At 47.7% G+C, this 22215-nt stretch overlaps 1 protein-coding gene across 3 annotated transcripts in view; it reads left to right on the top strand.

Annotated features, from left to right (window-relative positions):
• Window positions 1-22215, top strand: part of LOC140486271 (protein prune homolog 2-like) — a 417027-nt gene that overhangs the window by 285961 nt on the left and 108851 nt on the right. The window contains exon 1 of one of the 3 annotated variants that reach the window (XM_072585229.1): window positions 6960-6980. The exons of the other annotated variants lie outside the window; for them this stretch is intronic. The gene's annotated coding sequence lies outside the window, so the exon portion shown is untranslated. Of the gene's footprint in view, window positions 1-6959; window positions 6981-22215 lie in introns of those variants that run through there. 3 annotated transcript variants of the gene reach the window in all.

Below are 22215 nucleotides of genomic sequence, written 5' to 3'. Positions count from 1 at the left end.
AACAGCAATGACATAAGACATCAGCTAAGAGCAAGTGTGTTTTTCTAACATTTATTGCTTTGCCTTTTTTAACATTCTGATTTGATAAAATGCTGTGATTTCACATTATAGTTTGATGTCTGATTGATGTCTAATTAGGATTAAAGTCAATTGGCTCATTTTCAATCTGTGTTTAATAGTTGTCATGCATCTTGAGATAAGAAATACATCCTAATATTATCTTCAAAAATTACTGCATTGATAAATAGTCATTTATGTAAATGTTTATTTTCAAATGTGTACTGAAGGGAGTCAGATGTAATGTTGAAGGATTATTAAAATAAGATTCCGTTAAATGCAAAATTGAATATGAATACTATTAATAATGGACAATGAAAAATAGCAACAGTTGCTAAGGAGTCTCTTTAAATTCTGAATAACTGAATTCACTCTAGGATATAATTTGATTCATCTATGAGTCACAGATGTACTAAAATGTTTTTCACACTGTGATTTGATACCTCAAATTACACAAGCACATTTAAATTTACAGATTTACAAATTGCTTTATGAAAATAAATTTCACTTCAATGCCATAGAGCAATTTGCACCACCTGTCCCCTAGTGTGATTTTGATGAGTTGAAAACAGTTATAATAGGTTGGGATTTACATTGTAAATTTAGAAAATAATAATTTTTTTTGAAGTTCAGTTGAGCTATCTTGTCTCCTGATGATTGTAGATCCCGTATGAAATCATGTTGGACAGAGTGAAGAGTATTTCAATTTACTGTAACTACACATGAAGCAACCTCTAATTAATTAATCTCCCTCCGAATCATTCAAGACACAACGTTTCTTAGTGGATCTAGTTGTAATACATAAACACATTTTCTTCTGAGATTCTAAGGGTCTTAGGACAATAGCAATAGAGCTCTACACCGTATATCTCATGGTCTGCCTGTACTAAATGGTTCTGATATTAACCCAATTTTGCAGATAACACTAAGTAGGCAATATTTTCTGAAAAGGACTTGAGATTTCAGACAGATAAAGATAGATTGCGTGAAGGGCAAAAATTTGACAGATTGGAGAATATCAAGTTGTTCACTTTGACAGAACAACTATAACAGTACTACTTAAATGGAAAACAACTGGAGAATGGTGAGGTACACAGCATCCAGGTGTTCTGGTGAATGATTCACAAAAGGTTACTGATTAGGTATAGCGGGTAAATAAGAATAACTATCAGAGATAATTGTGAATGTGGAACTCAAAACATAAACCGATCAGCTACTGATCGCTGAGCAGGCCTGGAGATGTGAATGGACGACTTTTGCTCTTGATTCATATGTATGTACATAGATGTATATTGTCCATTAAATTCACCCAATTCAGAGTTAAAATCAGCTTCATGTATTTAATGCAACTGAGTATTATGAATTTATTCTGTATTTATTTTTTATTAGCAAGAATAAAATTGAAAGAGTTAGTGGGTGGTTGATACACAAGACTTGGTGGCATCATGTTGGAATACACAAATTTCTATTCAAGTATATTTTGCAACAATTCAAGTTTAGCAAGTGATGATTACCTTTGACTTTGTGTTTCACCTTCTGCTTTCACAGTTAAGATATTTAGCGTACTTCTCAATGAAGAGAAAGACTAAAATTTTACATAAATTTTTATAGTGATTATTGTTTGATTTTGATTGATATGATATTTGGATTCCTCTTAAACTGATTTAAGTCTCGTGAATCTTTTCATAATAATTTGCCTGATTATAGCCCATAGAATATAATCTCTCTAATGCTACAGAAATAAATTCAGTCTTAGAGGGTGCTGCACTCATCAATTCAGATGGAAGTTAGCCACTCAGCATTTGAATTTCCACAAAGCTTGCAAATGCAGCATCATCAATATTAATCTTGATAGACTTACAGTTTCTTTAAGATGAATAGTTGAATATATAATATTTCAAATGTAGTTATGGGGGTGGTAATTCTCTGCAGCTGTTATGACAATGTTAAAGCTCAGATTTGACTATATTGATTCTCAATCTCTCAAAATGGTTGGAAAAGGAAGAATTGCTCTCTTTTAAAACAATTTAGGCATAAAGTTAAATGGTGTTAAACAGAATTACTGCAGTTACGATATGTGCATTGTTTTTGTTTTGCAACACAGAAATAGAAGGTTGCCTGAATCAGAGGAGTACCAACATCCTGGGGGGGGGGGTGTGGAATTTGCTAATTCTCTTCAGGTGGGTTTAAACTAATTCAGCAGGAGGTTGGGAACGAAAATTGTAGTTTGAGTACACAGGAGTTTGAGAGTAGTGAGGTCAGAACTAAGGGTAAATGAAGACACTGACAAGCAAGAAGTTAGTTTCAAGAGTGTCTACTTCAATGGCAGGAACATCCAGAACAAGGTGGGTGAACTTGCTGCATGGGTTGGGACCTGGGACTTCAACATTGTGACATTTTAGAGATATAGGTAGAGCGGGGCAGGAATTGCATGTTCCAGGATTTGGATGTTTCAGTAAGAACAGGGAAAGCGGTAAAAGATGGGGTGGTGTGGCATTGTTAGTCAAAGACAGTATTACGGTTTCAGAAAGGACATTTGAGGACTCGTCTACTGAGGTAGTATGGGCTGAGATTAGAAACAGGAAAAGAGAGTTTGCCTTGTTGGGAGTTTTCTGTCGGCCTCTGAATAGTTCCAGAGCTGTTGAGGATAGGATAACAAAGATGATCCTCGATAGGAGCAAGAGTGACAGAGTAGTTGTTATGGGGTTTTTAACTTGCCAAATATTGACTGGGAATACTATAGTTCAAGTACTTTAGATGGGTCAGTTTTTGTCCAGTGTGTGCAGAAGGGTTTCCTGACACAGTATGTAGACAGGCCAACAAGAATGAGGCCAAATTAGATTAGGTACTAGGTAATGAACCCGGCCAGGTGTTAGATTTGGTGATAGGTGAGCACTTTGGTGATAGTGACCACAATTAGGTTACGTTTACTTTAATGATGGAAAGGGATAGCTGTATACCGCAGGGCAAGAGTTATAGCTTGGGAAAAGGCAATTACGATGCGATTAGGCAAGATTTAGGATGCCAAGGATGGGGAAGGAAATTTCAGGGGATGGGCACAATTGAAATGTGGAGTTTAATGAAGGACCAGATACTGCAGGTCCTTGCTAAGTATATAGCTGTCACGCAGGGAGGAAGTTGTCAAGTGAAAGAGCTGCGGTTTATTAAGGAAGTTGAATCTCTTGTCAAGAGGAAGAAGAAGGCTTATGTTTGGATGAGATGTGATGGCTCAGTTAGGGCACTTGCGAGTTACAGGCTAGCCAGGCAAGACCTAAGGGGAGAGGTAAGAAGAGCCAGGAGGGGACATGAGAAGTCATTGGCAGATAGGATCAAGGAAAACCCTAAGGTTTTCTTTTGGTATATCAGGAATAAAAGTATGACTGGAGTAGGATTAGGGCCAATCAACGATAGTAGTGAGAAGTTGTGCATGGAGTCAGGGGAGATGGGGAAGCACTAAATGAATACTTTTCATTAGTATTCACACTAGAAAAAGACTATGTGGTTGAGGTGGATACTGAGATGCAGGCTACTAGACTAGATGGGATTGAGGGACACAAGGAGGAGGTGTTAGCAATTCTGGAAAGTGTGAAAATAGATAAGTCCCCTCGGCCAGATGGGATTTATCCTAGGATTCTCTGGGAAGCTAAAGAGGAGATTGCCAAACCTTTGGCGTTGATCTTTATATCGTCATTGTCTACAGGAATAGTGCCAGAAGACTGGAGGATAGCAAATTTTATTCCCTTGTTCAAGGAGGGGAGTAGAGACAATCCTGGAAATTATAAACCCGTGAGCATTATTACAGTTGTGGGTAAAGTGTTGGAGAAGGTTATAAGAGAGAGGATTTATAATTATCTAGAAAGGAGTAAGTTGATTAGGTATAGTCAACATGGTTTTGTGAAGGGTAAATCGTGCCTCACAAACTTTATTGAGTTCTTTGAAAAGGTAACCAAACAGGTGGATGAGGATTTCAGTAAGGTGTTTGATAAGGTTCCCCACAGTAAGCTATTGCACAAAATACAGAGGCATGGGATTGAAGGTGATTTAGCGGTTTGGATCAGAAATTAGCTAACTGAAAGGTGGTGGTTGATTGGAAATATTCAGCCTGGAGTTCAGTTACTAGTGGGGTACCACAGGATCTGTTTTGGGTCTATTGTTGTTTGCCATTTTTATAAATGACCTGGATGAGGGCATAGAAGGATGGGTTAGTAAATTTGTGGATAACACTAAGGTCGGTAGAGTTGTGGATAGTGACAAAGGATGTTGTAGGTTACAGAGGGACATGGATAAGCTGCAGAGCTGGGCTGAGAGGTAGCAAATAGAGTTTAATGTGGAAAAGTGTGAGGTGATACACTTTGGAAGGAGTAACAGGAATGCAGAGTACTGGGCTAATGGTAAGATTCTTGTTGGCGTAGATGAGCAGAGAGACCTCAGTGTCCAGGCACATAGATCCTTGAAAGTTGCCACCCAGATTGACAGGGTTATCAAGAAGGCATATGGTGTGTTAATATTTTTTGGTAGAGGGATTGAATTTCGGAACCATGAGATCGTGCTGCAGTTGTACAAACTCTGGTGCAGCCGCACTTGGAGTATTGCGTACAGTTCTGGTCACCACATTATAGGAAGGATGTGGAAGCTTTGGAGAGGGTTCAGAGGAGATTTACTAGGATGTTGCCTCGTATGGAGGGAAGGTCTTATGAGGAAAGGCTGAGAGACTTGAGGTTGTTTTGTTAGAGAGAAGATTGAGAGGTGACTTAATTGAAACATATAAGATAATCAGAGGGTTAGATAGGATGGACAGTGAGAGCCTTTTTCCTCGGATTGTGATGGCTAGCACGAGGGGTCACTAGAATCACACTCGCAAAGACTCAATATTTAATTCTTTATTTGTGCTACAAACATGAATAGTTCTATCTTTCATAGTGAATGCTTCCAATGTTGGCTCAGAGGTAAGCAGCAAAGGGTAAACTTGTGACTGAAACACTGTTTCTAGTTAAATTCCAAGGGCTCAGTACTAAGTCTTTTTACTTTTTGTGTTATGTATTAGTGTTTTGGACTTGGAGATATCATTCAGAAGTTTTCAGGCAATACAATTATTGGCCTTGTAATTGAATAATGAAAGTGATAGACTGCAGGAAGCTATCAATGGACTAATTAACTGAATGAAAGTGACTATTGGAGTTCATTCAAAGAGTGTGGGATAATGCACTTGAGGTCTATTTCATAATCAAATCTGTAGTGAGTGGAAAGGGACTGAGAAGTGCAGAGGAACAGAGACCCTGGAGTATATTTCTACAAAGCCCCAAAGATGGCAGCACAATCAATGAGGTAATCAAGAAGGCATGTTCTGGATTAGTGGTGCTGGAAGAGCACAGCAGTTCAGGCAGCATCAAAGTAGCTTCGAAATCGACGTTTCGGGCAAAAGCCCTTCATCATTCCTGATGAAGGGCTTTTGCCCGAAACGTCGATTTCGAAGCTACTTGGATGCTGCCTGAACTGCTGTGCTCTTCCAGCACCGCTAATCCAGAATCTGGTTTCCAGCATCTGCAGTCATTGTTTTTACCTCCTAATCAAGAAGGCATGCAGTTTGCCTATCTTTTTCAGACAAAGCATAGATTATTACAGCAGGGAAATTTACTAGAACCATATAAAACATGCTACAGTGGAAGACTGCACAAGGTTCTGATCATCATGTCATAAAAAAGAAGTACTTACATTAGAAGGCGTGCACAGGAGATTTAACAAATGTTGCCAGGACTGGAGAATTTTAATTGAAGAATGATTGTGGAGATGAGAATTGTTTTCTACAGAACACAGGATGATGAGGGGAGAATTAGTTGAAGTACATTCAATCATTTGGGGTCTAGACAGGGTGGAAAATTCCTATACCCCTTGGTTGAACGGCCCATAAACCAAGTGCTTCCATTTAGGTTGAGGCAAGAGATTTAAAGAGGATCTTCGGGGAGAGTGTTGCAATCCGAAGGTGGAGGGTGAACTAAGAGCTGGGAGATCTTAATCAGTCAGCTTGGCTATTGTGGGTCAAATGCTTTTAATATTATTCCAATTCACGCAACAATATATACTCATTGGAAAGTCAATGGATGAATTAATGAATTGGAAATAACCCCTGCATTACGCGTTTGTTAATATTTTTAAAAGTTTTGAGAAAGCATTCTTCTTCCCATATATTTCAAGAACTAAAGACACATTAGTGCTACAATTAAAGCTTTTCGGGGCAAGACAGCTAACTCTTTTTTTTGGCAGGGCCATTGCTGAAGCATAAATGTATAAATTCCAGTGATTGCTCTAATATGAAGAAAGTGGAATAGGGTGGCAGGTAAAACAAAACACCTGCTTCAAACTATTCTTAACATTGTCACTAATGGCAAAACTAATTTAATATTGGCATTACTTTTGATTACGGCTTGCAAGAAAATAATGAATAACTTCAATGAATATACTATCCATTATAAACCACATTGCAAATAAATATCTTGCACTGTCACTAGAGGGAGCTATTTGCTAGCAATTGTCAAGATTCATAAACTGTGGCTTGTCTATTGGACAACCTTGAAACAAAAGTCACGCTAAGAAATGTATAAAAAGTATTTTATTACTAACAGGTTCCCTGTTTCATTGCAATACACTTGGAAAATTAAGACATTAAGAGTTAAACACCTTGGCCAGTATTTAGTGTGCTGTGAAGTGCACATTGGGGTAGTTGTCCTCCAGGGTGGTTAACTCCCCACCTACACCAACTAGAAAGCTCGTCAGCTTAGGCACCAATTAGGTACTTAGGTGCTGGCCAACAAGCCTATCATCAATCAGGAGCTGCCCCTGAAGTCCTGCCCACACTGAGGCTGGCAGGAACTGAATAAAGAATGTTGCTGGAGGCCCAGGCTGCACAGCAGGGAAGAGCTGCATTGGTGAGCATGGCTATCTTATTTTTAGGGGTGTACTGGTCACAGGGAGCAGGTAGATGTCAGATACAAAGGCAGTGGGGTGGCTTTCAGCAGCTGCCCTCCATCCTTAGTAGTGGGGCAAATGTTACCCTTGCATTCCCATCCCATTCCAGCAGACAAGTTGCTCTGGGTTCCCTGTCTGAAAGCAGTCTTTTTTTTTATTTCAAAAATATACTTTATTCATAAATGATTTGATGGTCTGTACATTGGATCATGCCATACATATGTCCATATTTACAAACACAGCTTCGACTTTATTCTTGTCCTTTACAATCCTGTGCATTTTTTCAATCTTGTATATATACATATATTTGGCTGAGGCATCAGCAGAGCCCAAAAAAACGTCTGTATGGGCCCCCTGTTCTTCTTTCGGCAGGCCGATCTTACACAGTGGTCTTTCCCCACCGCGCCTTGGCGGCAGCTGCCCCAAGCTTCAGCGCGTCCCTCAACACGTAGTCTTGGACCTTGGAATGTGCCAGTCTGCAACACTCGGTCGGGGTCAACTCCTTCAGCTGGAAGATCAACAGGTTTCGGACCGCCCAGAGAGCGTCCTTCACCGAGTTGATGATCCTCCAGGCGCAGTTAATGTTCGTCTCGGTGTGAGTCCCGCGTCACGGCGCTGCTCGGGACGAACCTCGACAAGCACCACTGCATTCCTCTCCAGACTTCCTCTGCATAGGCACATTCCAGAAGGAGGTGTGTGACAGTCTCGTCCCCCCCGCAGCCACTTCGAGGGCAGCGTGCGGTGCGGCAGAGAGTCCGGGCGTGCATAAAGGATCTCACAGGCAGAGCCCTTCTCACCACCAGCCAAGCCACGTCTTGGTGCTTGTTGGAAAGTTCTGGCGATGAGGCATTCTGCCAAATGGCTTTGACAGTCTGCTCAGGGAACCGCTCGACAGGATCCGCCCTCTCCTTTTCCCGAAGGGTCTCAAGGACGCTACGTGCTGACCACTTCCTGATGGACTTGTGGTCAAAGGTGTTTTTCCTCATAAATATCTCCACGAAGGACAGGTGATACGGAACGGTCCAACTACTCGGAGCGTTCCGCGGCAGCGAGGCCAGGCCCATCCTTCGCAACACCGGGGACAGGTAGAACCTCAGTACGTAGTGACACTTGGTGTTTGCGTACCGGGGATCCACGCACAGCTTGATGCAGCCACACACAAAGGTGGCCATCAGGGTGAGGGTGGCATTGGGCGTGTTTTTTCCCCCATTGCACCGGTCTTTGTACATTGAGTCTCTTCGGACCCGGTCCATCTTTGATCTCCAAATGAATTGGAAGATGGCCCGGGTGACTGCGGCGGCACAGGTCCTGGGGATAGGCCAGACCTGTGCCACATATAGCAATACTGAGAGTACCTCACACCTGATGACCAGGTTTTTTCCCGCGATGGAGAGCGACCGTTGCCCCCATCTGCCTAGTTTCTGTCTCATCTTCCTGATCCGCTCCTCCCAGGTCTTGGCGCACGCCCCAGCCCCCCCGAACCAAATACCCAGCACCTTCAGGTGGTCAGTCCTGACGGTGAAGGGGATAGAGGATTGGTCGGCCCAGTTCCCGAAGAGCATGGCCTCGCTCTTGCCTCGGTTTACCTTGGCCCCCGAGGCCCGTTCGAACTGGTCGCAGATGCACACGAGTCTGTGCACGGACAGCGGATCCGAGCAGAAAACAGCGACGTCATCCATGTACAGGGAGGCCTTAACCTGCAGGCCCCCGCTGCCAGGAATAGTCACCCCCCTCAGGCTCGCATCCTTCCTGATGGATTCGGCAAATGGCTCTATGCAACACACAAACAAGGCGGGTGAGAGGGGGCATCCCTGCCTGACTCCAGATCTTACAGGGAAGCTATCTGATTCCCACCCATTGATTGAGACTGCACTGACAATGTTGGTGTAGAGCAGTCTGATCCAATTTCCGATTCCCTCCCCAAAGCCCATTTTGGAGAGGACATCCCTCATATATGTATGCGATATCCTGTCAAAGGCTTTCTCCTGGTCCAGGCTGATGAGGCAGGTGTCCACCCCCCTGTCCTGCACGTAGGCGATCGTATCCCTGAGGAGTGCGAGACTCTCAGAGATCTTCCTGCCCGGTACAGCACAGGTTTGGTCCGGGTGGATCACCGATCCCAGAGCAGACCTGACCCGGTTGGCGATGACCTTTGACAGGATTTTGTAGTCTGCATTTAACAGTGAGATCGGTCTCCAATTTCTAATTTCCTCCCTCTCCCCCTTCCGCTTGTAGACGAGGGTGATGATGCCTTTCCTCATGGATTCACTCATGGTACCTGCCCGGAGCATACTGACATACACCTCCAGCAGGTCCTGGCCGATCAAGTCCCAAAGAGCGGAATAAACCTCGACCGGTAAGCCGTCGCTTCCGGGAGTTTTATTCTTTTCGAAGGACTCGAGGGCCTTGGTCAGTTCATCCAGAGATAGCGGCTGGTCCAGCCTCTCTCGTGTTCCGTCATCTAGGACCTCCGTGATAGAGGACAGGAACGACTGGGAGGCCGCGCTGTCGGTCGGCTTCGAGTCATACAGGCTGGCGTAGAAGGATTTGCTGATCCTCATGACGTCAGCCTGAGATGACGTTACCGAGCCATCTTCTTTCTTCAGGCTGCTGAGCACGGAGCTCTCTTTGTGCACCTTCTGGAAGAAGAAACGTGAGCACGTCTCGTCCTGCTCCACCGAGCGGACCCTGGACCGGAAGATTATCCTGGAGGCCTCCGAGGCAAAGAGCGAGGCTTGCTGGCCCTTCACCTCCTTGAGGTCCTCCGTGACATCCACCCCCATCGTCTGCAGCAGGAGCAGGTTCTGCATACTTTCCTGGAGCTGGGACAGTTTTCCCCGCCTCTCTCTCGCCTCCTGGACACCTTTGAGGATAAAGAACCTCTTGATGTTCCCTTTTACCGTTTCCCACCAGTCCGCTGGAGACTCAAAGAGGGGCTTCACGGTTCTCCAACCTGCGTAATCCCTCTTGAGCTCTTCGATGTTTCCCGGGGTCAACAGCTTAGTGTTCAGTTTCCACGTTCCCTTGCCCGCCCGCTGTTCGTCCTGTAGGTGACAGTCGGCCAGCAGGAGGCAGTGGTCAGAGAAGAACACCGGCTTGACGTCGGTGGATCTGACCGAGAGCGTTCGGGACACAAACAGGTAATCTATCCTTGAGCGGATAGACCCGTCTGCCCGTGACCAGGTGTATCTACGCTGCGCTCCGTCTGCAGGGGCGCTGAAGACGTCGTGCAGCTTGGCGTCTTTGACCGTTTCCATCAGGGCCCTGGACGTAGCGTCCGGTTTACTGTCCCCCCCGCCGGATCGTCCATCAGCATCAATGATGCAGTTGAAGTCTCCGGCCAGAATGACCGGCCTGGACGTAGCCAGCAGCAGTGGAAGCTGTTGCAGGACGGCCAACCGTTCACTCTTACCCACTGGGGCGTACACGTTGATTAGTCTCACGGGAGCGTTTCTGTATTTGACGTCCACGACGAGGAGGCACCCGCCCACCACCTCCTTAACCTCGGAGATGGTGAAGTTGCCTCCCCGCAACAGGATACCCAGGCCGGAGGCGCGGCTATCGTTGCCCCCCGACCACACTGACGGCCCGTGGGCCCACAAGCTCGACCATCTCCTGTAACTGCTGAGGTGCGGTATCCCGCACTCCTGCAGAAACAGGACATCGGCTTTGACGTTGGCCAGGAAGGCCAGCGTTGAAACACATCGCGTAGCCGCTTTAATGCTACGCACATTTATGCTGGCAATTTTAAACCCCATTTTAACAGTTTGCGGGGTTACCAGTGTCCATTTTCTTCTGGTCTTGCTCCAGTGGGGTAGCTGCGTGCATCCCCGTGGTGACAGCAAACTGCTGGACCTTCCCAGGGCTGAGGTAGTTGTCCGGCTCCACGCTGGAGTCATTTCCCCGCTCTGGTGTCATCGTGTCAGACCCAGGGTCCGCATCGCCCCGTTCTCCATCTGACATCAGGGCTGTCACTGGGACGCTGCTCCCAGTTCCCTGGAGCTGTGGGCCGGTGGGTACCCCTTGGTTCTCACCGGGTCGGGGGAGGCCTTCACCCATCCCCTCAGAGGGATCATCTTTTCCTTCTTGGGCGGTGTTGCCCTCCTTTCTCCCCACGGCGCTCTGCCTCTTCCTCCGGAGGCGACCCTTCTTGCGCCCGTCCTCACCCTCGGAGGAGCTGCCTGTATCCTCCTCTTGGAGGTGTCTCTTCCCCCTTCGCTTGGTGGCTTTGGGGCCCTCGAGAGGTTTCCTTTTCCTGTTTTTAACGATAATCCACTGCTCTGCCTCCTTTGATCCCTCCTCTTCCATTTCCTCCGTCTGTCTTGCAGGAGCTTGGGTCGGCTGCTGCATCTCCCCGCTGTCTGCTGCCTGCTCCTCTACAACTTTCCCTTCCTTCTGGGTGCCTCCAGGCACCGTTCCTTTGCTGATTCGCGGTACCTCGTTAGACTTTGTCGGTCCGCGGCTCGTGTTGCCACCTCCGGCCATCTGTGCGTAGGTGGCGGCTCCTCGTCTTGGGCAGGCCTTGTACATGTGGCCCGCCTCCCCGCACAGGTTGCAGCTCTTTTCCTCCCGACAGTCCTTTGTCAAGTGACCCTCCTGTTTGCAGTTCCTGCAGATGGTCACTTTGCAATCCACCGCCACGTGTCCCGACTTCCCGCAGGTTCGGCACACTTTGGGCTGCCCTGCATATGTCAGGTAGCCTCTGCTCCCTCCGATTGCGAAGCTCGAGGGTGGGTGGAGGATGTTCCCACTGTCATCGGCCCTCAGAGTTACCTTGACCTGCCTCTTACTGGTCCAGATCCCAAAGGGGTCGATCACATCGGTGGCTTCTCCCTCGACTTGGACGTACCTTCCCAGGAAGGTCAGGACATCAGCCGCTGGAACGTAGGGGTTGTACATATGGATTGTAACAACCCGGTTCCTCTGTGCAGGAAGCACACACAATGGCGTCGCCGACAAGATGGAGAACAGCGGCTCCCCTTCCTTCTCCTTGAAGACCTTCAGGAGCTGTTCGCACTGCTTCACGCTTCTGAAGGTCACATCGAAGTAGCCTGCCCCAGGGAAATCCTGCAGGCAGTACACGTCTGCGGCTGCAAGGCAGCAACACTCCAGCAGAACTTTCTTCACAAACACCGTCCGATCCACCGGTGTGTGCTCCTCCACCTTCTTCACAGTCACCCTGACTGTGTTCCGAATGCCCTGGCCCGGGCGGCGAGTGGCTGCTGAGGCCATAGCTCAGAGGTTGGCTGGTCCCTGAATTGGCGTTAGGCCGAAGCCAGCATGAAGATCCACCAAGAGCAGGTCAGCACAACCAAACGATCCTCCAACGTCCAATCACGATCCAGCGATGGTCTCCAGCAGCTCCGACGACTCGCAACACGACCCCCGCAGTTTTTCCCCCGCCAGCACGCTTCTGCTGCGTCGAACCTCCAACACTCGAGCAGAATCTCTTCCTCTGGTCCTCAGGAACTACACATATTCCGAGCCAAAAGGCCGAGAAGCAACACCAGGGACAGGTAGAATTGCTGACATATGAATGCTAAACTTCCAGGTGCATCTGCGACCAGTTCGAACGGGCCTCGGGGGCCAAGGTAAACCGAGGCAAGAGCGAGGCCATGCTCTTCGGGAACTGGGCCGACCAATCCTCTATCCCCTTCACCGTCAGGACTGACCACCTGAAGGTGCTGGGTATTTGGTTCGGGGGGGCTGGGGCGTGCGCCAAGACCTGGGAGGAGCGGATCAGGAAGATGAGACAGAAACTAGGCAGATGGGGGCAACGGTCGCTCTCCATCGCGGGAAAAAACCTGGTCATCAGGTGTGAGGTACTCTCAGTATTGCTATATGTGGCACAGGTCTGGCCTATCCCCAGGACCTGTGCCGCCGCAGTCACCCGGGCCATCTTCCAATTCATTTGGAGATCAAAGATGGACCGGGTCCGAAGAGACTCAATGTACAAAGACCGGTGCAATGGGGGAAAAAACACGCCCAATGCCACCCTCACCCTGATGGCCACCTTTGTGTGTGGCTGCATCAAGCTGTGCGTGGATCCCCGGTACGCAAACACCAAGTGTCACTACGTACTGAGGTTCTACCTGTCCCCGGTGTTGCGAAGGATGGGCCTGGCCTCGCTGCCGCGGAACGCTCCGAGTAGTTGGACCGTTCCGTATCACCTGTCCTTCGTGGAGAAATTTATGAGGAAAAACACCTTTGACCACAAGTCCATCAGGAAGTGGTCAGCACGTAGCGTCCTTGAGACCCTTCGGGAAAAGGAGAGGGCGGATCCTGTCGAGCGGTTCCCTGAGCAGACTGTCAAAGCCATTTGGCAGAATGCCTCATCGCCAGAACTTTCCAACAAGCACCAAGACGTGGCTTGGCTGGTGGTGAGAAGGGCTCTGCCTGTGAGATCCTTTATGCACGCCCGGACTCTCTGCCGCACCGCACGCTGCCCTCGAAGTGGCTGCGGGGGGGACGAGACTGTCACACACCTCCTTCTGGAATGTGCCTATGCAGAGGAAGTCTGGAGAGGAATGCAGTGGTGCTTGTCGAGGTTCGTCCCGAGCAGCGCCGTGACGCGGGACTCCGTGCTCTACGGCCTGTTCCCCGGGACTCACACCGAGACGAACATTAACTGCGCCTGGAGGATCATCAACTCGGTGAAGGACGCTCTCTGGGCGGTCCGAAACCTGTTGATCTTCCAGCTGAAGGAGTTGACCCCGACCGAGTGTTGCAGACTGGCACATTCCAAGGTCCAAGACTACGTGTTGAGGGACGCGCTGAAGCTTGGGGCAGCTGCCGCCAAGGCGCGGTGGGGAAAGACCACTGTGTAAGATCGGCCTGCCGAAAGAAGAACAGGGGGCCCATACAGACGTTTTTTTGGGCTCTGCTGATGCCTCAGCCAAATATATGTATATATACAAGATTGAAAAAATGCACAGGATTGTAAAGGACAAGAATAAAGTCGAATCTGTGTTTGTAAATATGGACATATGTATGGCATGATCCAATGTACAGACCATCAAATCATTTATGAATAAAGTATATTTTTGAAATAAAAAAAAAGACTGCTTTCAGACAGGGGCTTCACGGTTCTCCAACCTGCGTAATCCCTCTTGAGCTCTTCGATGTTTCCCGGGGTCAACAGCTTAGTGTTCAGTTTCCACGTTCCCTTGCCCGCCCGCTGTTCGTCCTGTAGGTGACAGTCGGCCAGCAGGAGGCAGTGGTCAGAGAAGAACACCGGCTTGACGTCGGTGGATCTGACCGAGAGCGTTCGGGACACAAACAGGTAATCTATCCTTGAGCGGATAGACCCGTCTGCCCGTGACCAGGTGTATCTACGCTGCGCTCCGTCTGCAGGGGCGCTGAAGACGTCGTGCAGCTTGGCGTCTTTGACCGTTTCCATCAGGGCCCTGGACGTAGCGTCCGGTTTACTGTCCCCCCCGCCGGATCGTCCATCAGCATCAATGATGCAGTTGAAGTCTCCGGCCAGAATGACCGGCCTGGACGTAGCCAGCAGCAGTGGAAGCTGTTGCAGGACGGCCAACCGTTCACTCTTACCCACTGGGGCGTACACGTTGATTAGTCTCACGGGAGCGTTTCTGTATTTGACGTCCACGACGAGGAGGCGCCCGCCCACCACCTCCTTAACCTCGGAGATGGTGAAGTTGCCTCCCCGCAACAGGATACCCAGGCCGGAGGCGCGGCTATCGTTGCCCCCCGACCACACTGACGGCCCGTGGGCCCACAAGCTCGACCATCTCCTGTAACTGCTGAGGTGCGGTATCCCGCACTCCTGCAGAAACAGGACATCGGCTTTGACGTTGGCCAGGAAGGCCAGCGTTGAAACACATCGCGTAGCCGCTTTAATGCTACGCACATTTATGCTGGCAATTTTAAACCCCATTTTAACAGTTTGCGGGGTTACCAGTGTCCATTTTCTTCTGGTCTTGCTCCAGTGGGGTAGCTGCGTGCATCCCCATGGTGACAGCAAACTGCTGGACCTTCCCAGGGCTGAGGTAGTTGTCCGGCTCCACGCTGGAGTCATTTCCCCGCTCTGGTGTCATCGTGTCAGACCCAGGGTCCGCATCGCCCCGTTCTCCATCTGACATCAGGGCTGTCACTGGGACGCTGCTCCCAGTTCCCTGGAGCTGTGAGCCGGTGGGTACCCCTTGGTTCTCACCGGGTCGGGGGAGGCCTTCACCCATCCCCTCAGAGGGATCGTCTTTTCCTTCTTGGGCGGTGTTGCCCTCCTTTCTCCCCACGGCGCTCTGCCTCTTCCTCCGGAGGCGACCCTTCTTGCGCCCGTCCTCACCCTCGGAGGAGCTGCCTGTATCCTCCTCTTGGAGGTGTCTCTTCCCCCTTCGCTTGGTGGCTTTGGGGCCCTCGAGAGGTTTCCTTTTCCTGTTTTTAACGATAATCCACTGCTCTGCCTCCTTTGATCCCTCCTCTTCCATTTCCTCCGTCTGTCTTGCAGGAGCTTGGGTCGGCTGCTGCATCTCCCCGCTGTCTGCTGCCTGCTCCTCTACAACTTTCCCTTCCTTCTGGGTGCCTCCAGGCACCGTTCCTTTGCTGATTCGCGGTACCTCGTTAGACTTTGTCGGTCCGCGGCTCGTGTTGCCACCTCCGGCCATCTGTGCGTAGGTGGCGGCTCCTCGTCTTGGGCAGGCCTTGTACATGTGGCCCGCCTCTCCGCACAGGTTGCAGCTCTTTTCCTCCCGACAGTCCTTTGTCAAGTGACCCTCCTGTTTGCAGTTCCTGCAGATGGTCACTTTGCAATCCACCGCCACGTGTCCCGACTTCCCGCAGGTTCGGCACACTTTGGGCTGCCCTGCATATGTCAGGTAGCCTCTGCTCCCTCCGATTGCGAAGCTCGAGGGTGGGTGGAGGATGTTCCCACTGTCATCGGCCCTCAGAGTTACCTTGACCTGCCTCTTACTGGTCCAGATCCCAAAGGGGTCGATCACATCGGTGGCTTCTCCCTCGACTTGGACGTACCTTCCCAGGAAGGTCAGGACATCAGCCGCTGGAACGTAGGGGTTGTACATATGGATTGTAACAACCCGGTTCCTCTGTGCAGGAAGCACACACAATGGCGTCGCCGACAAGATGGAGAACAGCGGCTCCCCTTCCTTCTCCTTGAAGACCTTCAGGAGCTGTTCGCACTGCTTCACGCTTCTGAAGGTCACATCGAAGTAGCCTGCCCCAGGGAAATCCTGCAGGCAGTACACGTCTGCGGCTTTTTTTTTTTATTTCAAAAATATACTTTATTCATAAATGATTTGATGGTCTGTACATTGGATCATGCCATACATATGTCCATATTTACAAACACAGATTCGACTTTATTCTTGTCCTTTACAATCCTGTGCATTTTTTCAATCTTGTATATATACATATATTTGGCTGAGGCATCAGCAGAGCCCAAAAAAACGTCTGTATGGGCCCCCTGTTCTTCTTTCGGCAGGCCGATCTTACACAGTGGTCTTTCCCCACCGCGCCTTGGCGGCAGCTGCCCCAAGCTTCAGCGCGTCCCTCAACACGTAGTCTTGGACCTTGGAATGTGCCAGTCTGCAACACTCGGTCGGGGTCAACTCCTTCAGCTGGAAGATCAACAGGTTTCGGACCGCCCAGAGAGCGTCCTTCACCGAGTTGATGATCCTCCAGGCGCAGTTAATGTTCGTCTCGGTGTGAGTCCCGGGGAACAGGCCGTAGAGCACGGAGTCCCGCGTCACGGCGCTGCTCGGGACGAACCTCGACAAGCACCACTGCATTCCTCTCCAGACTTCCTCTGCATAGGCACATTCCAGAAGGAGGTGTGTGACAGTCTCGTCCCCCCCGCAGCCACTTCGAGGGCAGCGTGCGGTGCGGCAGAGAGTCCGGGCGTGCATAAAGGATCTCACAGGCAGAGCCCTTCTCACCACCAGCCAAGCCACGTCTTGGTGCTTGTTGGAAAGTTCTGGCGATGAGGCATTCTGCCAAATGGCTTTGACAGTCTGCTCAGGGAACCGCTCGACAGGATCCGCCCTCTCCTTTTCCCGAAGGGTCTCAAGGACGCTACGTGCTGACCACTTCCTGATGGACTTGTGGTCAAAGGTGTTTTTCCTCATAAATTTCTCCACGAAGGACAGGTGATACGGAACGGTCCAACTACTCGGAGCGTTCCGCGGCAGCGAGGCCAGGCCCATCCTTCGCAACACCGGGGACAGGTAGAACCTCAGTACGTAGTGACACTTGGTGTTTGCGTACCGGGGATCCACGCACAGCTTGATGCAGCCACACACAAAGGTGGCCATCAGGGTGAGGGTGGCATTGGGCGTGTTTTTTCCCCCATTGCACCGGTCTTTGTACATTGAGTCTCTTCGGACCCGGTCCATCTTTGATCTCCAAATGAATTGGAAGATGGCCCGGGTGACTGCGGCGGCACAGGTCCTGGGGATAGGCCAGACCTGTGCCACATATAGCAATACTGAGAGTACCTCACACCTGATGACCAGGTTTTTTCCCGCGATGGAGAGCGACCGTTGCCCCCATCTGCCTAGTTTCTGTCTCATCTTCCTGATCCGCTCCTCCCAGGTCTTGGCGCACGCCCCAGCCCCCCCGAACCAAATACCCAGCACCTTCAGGTGGTCAGTCCTGACGGTGAAGGGGATAGAGGATTGGTCGGCCCAGTTCCCGAAGAGCATGGCCTCGCTCTTGCCTCGGTTTACCTTGGCCCCCGAGGCCCGTTCGAACTGGTCGCAGATGCACACGAGTCTGTGCACGGACAGCGGATCCGAGCAGAAAACAGCGACGTCATCCATGTACAGGGAGGCCTTAACCTGCAGGCCCCCGCTGCCAGGAATAGTCACCCCTCTCAGGCTCGCATCCTTCCTGATGGATTCGGCAAATGGCTCTATGCAACACACAAACAAGGCGGGTGAGAGGGGGCATCCCTGCCTGACTCCAGATCTTACAGGGAAGCTATCTGATTCCCACCCATTGATTGAGACTGCACTGACAATGTTGGTGTAGAGCAGTCTGATCCAATTTCCGATTCCCTCCCCAAAGCCCATTTTGGAGAGGACATCCCTCATATATGTATGCGATATCCTGTCAAAGGCTTTCTCCTGGTCCAGGCTGATGAGGCAGGTGTCCACCCCCCTGTCCTGCACGTAGGCGATCGTATCCCTGAGGAGTGCGAGACTCTCAGAGATCTTCCTGCCCGGTACAGCACAGGTTTGGTCCGGGTGGATCACCTGTCTGAAAGCAGTCACTTTTTCCACCTGCCAGGGAGGCAGTAATCAGTCAGTGGTGGATTCCTCAGTAGTTCCAGGATGGGGAAAATCTCACCTCTTTAGGTTTAGAGTGAAATTGCTTGCCTTATGTGCTTATAGTCTGCCACAGCCCCAACCAGTATACGTTCAAGTGCATAATATCATGGCATTTTTTTCATGTCTCACACCCATTACTTTCTGAAAAAAAGAATAATTGAGAGAGAGGCTTTCCGCTGTAAATTGAGAGATACTGTTTGTACTCATTTCAATTTTGACTGTGAAAAAGTAAAGGTGCATTCTCCCAGAGTGAGACAGTTGTAAACTGTGCAGTGCCCATGGCTTGTTTGAAAAGCGGTTAGGCTGAGAGCTCTGCACATTCAGTTTATGGTTATATTAAGTTATATTTGAGACAAATACCAGAAAAAGAAAGTTAATTAAAATTCATTTATTCTAGTGAGGTTTAAATTAGTGCAAATACTAATTGTGTTGAAAAATGTACAAAGAACATTAAATAATAAAGACTTAAGTGAACAAACTCACCACATGTTTGCACATCAAATTTTGTAGTTCATTGGCTGTTTACAATGGTAAATATTTTAACAGTCAGAGAATCACTGAGAATGAAATATCAGGCCAGCAATAAAGATGACCAAAATCATAAATGTAATTTTTTGATGAGGCTAAATTTGCTGTCGTCCTAAATCAGTTTTTGACCTTATTGTTCAAAACTTCAACGTATGTTGGCAGTTATGTTACCGCTTTTCATTCATAATTAGAACTCATTCCACAGTTACAGCAAGTAATGTGACAAACAGCTAAAATTCCTTCATTGGAAAAGTGAGAACGCAACATATAAAAATGAGGCTGATGAAAGTATGTCTATGATTTTCAGCTTTAGTATTTTTTTCTGAGCTTACTTTTTGTAGTTTTTAAAATTTGCTGTTGGAAGGATACTTCTGTTTTATCCAACTTCTTCTAAAAGGCATTAATCTGGGCAACATGTTTTGCCTTTATTCAAAAAGAGAAGAAAGCATGAAATAACTATCAAGCCTAGTCTTTCTACAGGCCTTTGTTAATCATGCCGAAGGAATGTTTCTCCCAAATCATATCACCTCAAAGGATCAACAGTCAAATCTTGACAATATCCAGTTAAATTTAAAACTTTTTAGTCTCATTAAGTTCCTTCCCGCATTTCCCTGGTTCTTAAACAATAGCATTGAATAGAGTATTTGTAACTAAAATACGTATTAGTCAAATCTTTTATTTATTCCTCTGAAATTTTAAGTGCTTGGGGAACTGAATCTAGGATATCAACATCCTAGAGTATGGAAACCAAATTAACACAATGTCCATTTAATGATTTTCAGCATTTCAAAGAGGTAACCTTCTGTAGTTCAGCTACCAATGTTTCTTCAGCACCATTATTTGTTTTTAACGAATGTAAAAACATAGAAGGCAATATTTGAAAGATTTTCTTTTTGAAGGTTAAAGTATAATTGTATGAATAGATTACCTCCATATTTTAAAATTTTTCTTATTTTTATCAATGAAGATTCAAATTTAAGTGAGTGTCTGAATAAATAAATCTCTTGTTGACATCTCAACTGGAGGCTTTAATGTTGACTATCTAGCCTGTATCTTTTGTTCTATTTAATTTCCTTTTAACCTTTTGTGCTCCAGTCTGAGATTTTGTTCTCATTCTTATGGGTTTTCATTACTATTCAATCCATCACTAGTTGACCCCATGCTATCTATTCACTATGATTTCTTTCTGTCCTTTCTTTAACTGAGAAACACAAAATTAAGCAGTACTCTTACTGACTGTGATCGAACCATTGGCCTACCGTTTATCATTACTACTTTGAACTTATGAGAGAAGTTTGCAGAGATTCCAAAACTAAATGGATTTTCACCCTCCATTGTCTGCGTTCACCAAGTGAAGAGTGACGAATGTTCCTTGGGCTGGTTATTTGCATAATTAATATGAAACAAATCCTGGAGAAACACAGTAAATCTGAGCAGAAATGGAAAGGATGAGTGGGTCAAGGTTTTGGCACAGACCGTTCTATAGAAGCTACTTAACTGCTTTTACAAGTGAAACCAACCATCACAGACCAGGTGTGAGTTATAACGCACACCATTTCAGCATACCCTTTCCATTTGCCAAAATTGACTTCGAACATAGAACAGTACAGCAAGAACAGGCCTTTCAGCCCACGATGTTGTGCCGACCATTAATCCTCATGTAAGGTAAACCAAATGTACGAGCCCTCAAATTTCTGTGACCATATGCATGTCCCCAATGACCCCTCTTCCACAACTGTTGCTGGCAACGCATTCCATGCTCTCTCAACTCTCTGCGTAAAGAACCCGCCTCTGACATCCCCTCTATACTTTCCGCCAAGCAGCTTAAAACTATGACCCCCTCGTGTTAACAATTTCTGCCATGGGAAAAAGTCTCTGGCTATCAACTCTCATTATCATCTTTGCCTCTCATTATCTTGTACACCTCAATTAGATCCCCTCTCTTCCTTTTTTCCAATGAAAAATATCCGAGCTCAGTCAACCTCTCTTCGTAAGATAAGCCCTCCATTCCAAGCAGCAACCTGGTAAACATCCTCTGAACCCTCTCCAAAACATCCACGTCTTCCCTATAATAGGGCGACCAGAACTGGACGCAGTATTCAAAGTGCGGTCTAACCAAAGTTTTATAGAGCTGCAACAAGATCTCACGGCTCTTAAACTCAGTCCCCCTGTTAATGAAAGCCAAAACACCATATGCTTTCTTAACAACCCTGTTCACTTGGGTGGCAACTTTAAGGGATCTATGTACCTGCACACCAAGATCCCACTGTTCCTCCACACTGCCAAGAATCCTGTCTTTAATCCTATGCTCAACTTTCAAGTTCAACCTTCCAAAATGCATCACTTCGCATTTATCCAGGTTGAACTCCATCTGCCACCTCTCAGCCCATCTGTGCATCCTGTCAATGTCATGTTGCAGCCTACAACAGTCCTCTATGCTGTCAATGACACCTCAAACTTGCTAACCCATCCTTCAATCTCCTCATCCAAGTCATTAATAAAAATTACAAAGAGTAGAGCCCCAAGAACAGACCCCTGTGGAACACCACTCACCACTGACTTCCAGGCAGAATACTTTCCTTCCACTACCACTCGCTGTCTTCTGTTGACCAGCCAATTCTGTATCCAGACAGCTAAATTTCGCTGTATCTCATTCCTCCTGACCTTCTGAACGAGCCTACCATGGGGAAGCTTATCAAATGCCTTGCTGAAGTCCATATGCACCACATCCACCGCTCGACCCTCATCAACTTGTCTAGTAACATCCTCAAAGAACTCAATAAGATTTGTGAGGCATGACCTGCCCCTCTCAAAGCTGTGCTGACTGCATTTAATCAAGCCATGCTCTTCCAGATGGTCAGAAATCCTATCCCTCAGAATCCTTTCTAACACCTTGCAGACGACAGACGTGAGACTGACTGGTCTGTAATTGCTGGGGATTTCCTTATTTTCTTTCTTGAAGAGAGGAATTACATTTGCCTCTCTTCAGTCCTCAACATTTCTACCACAGCACTGACTCTTGATAATCCTCTTGGTTTTCAATGAACAGAGCTCAACATGGGCCTTAGTGCACCCACTTAATCACCTTGGAAAGACAACTCTGACTTCTGAGTGACCAGACTCTTCCTTGACTGACTTGTCATTCCTTCCAGGACTGGTGACATTGAACCTGCAGGATTGACTGCACCCACTGCCTGAATGATCATGCTCAAGCCCTTGGAACTGAGATTGGAAAATGCCCTTGTCATGTTGTGCCTGTACCCACTGACTGTCATTGGCCTGTATTGATTGTGAATACTCCACTTAGCCTTTGAAAGGTGACCATTTGGTTAAAGTGCATTTGGTGTGTTTGTCATAAAAA

This window comes from Chiloscyllium punctatum, chromosome 2, assembly GCF_047496795.1.
Source record: "Chiloscyllium punctatum isolate Juve2018m chromosome 2, sChiPun1.3, whole genome shotgun sequence".
Classification (NCBI taxonomy): domain Eukaryota; kingdom Metazoa; phylum Chordata; class Chondrichthyes; order Orectolobiformes; family Hemiscylliidae; genus Chiloscyllium; species Chiloscyllium punctatum.
The sequence above is the reverse complement of the archived record's forward strand: the minus strand, read 5'-3'. Positions and strand labels throughout refer to the sequence as shown.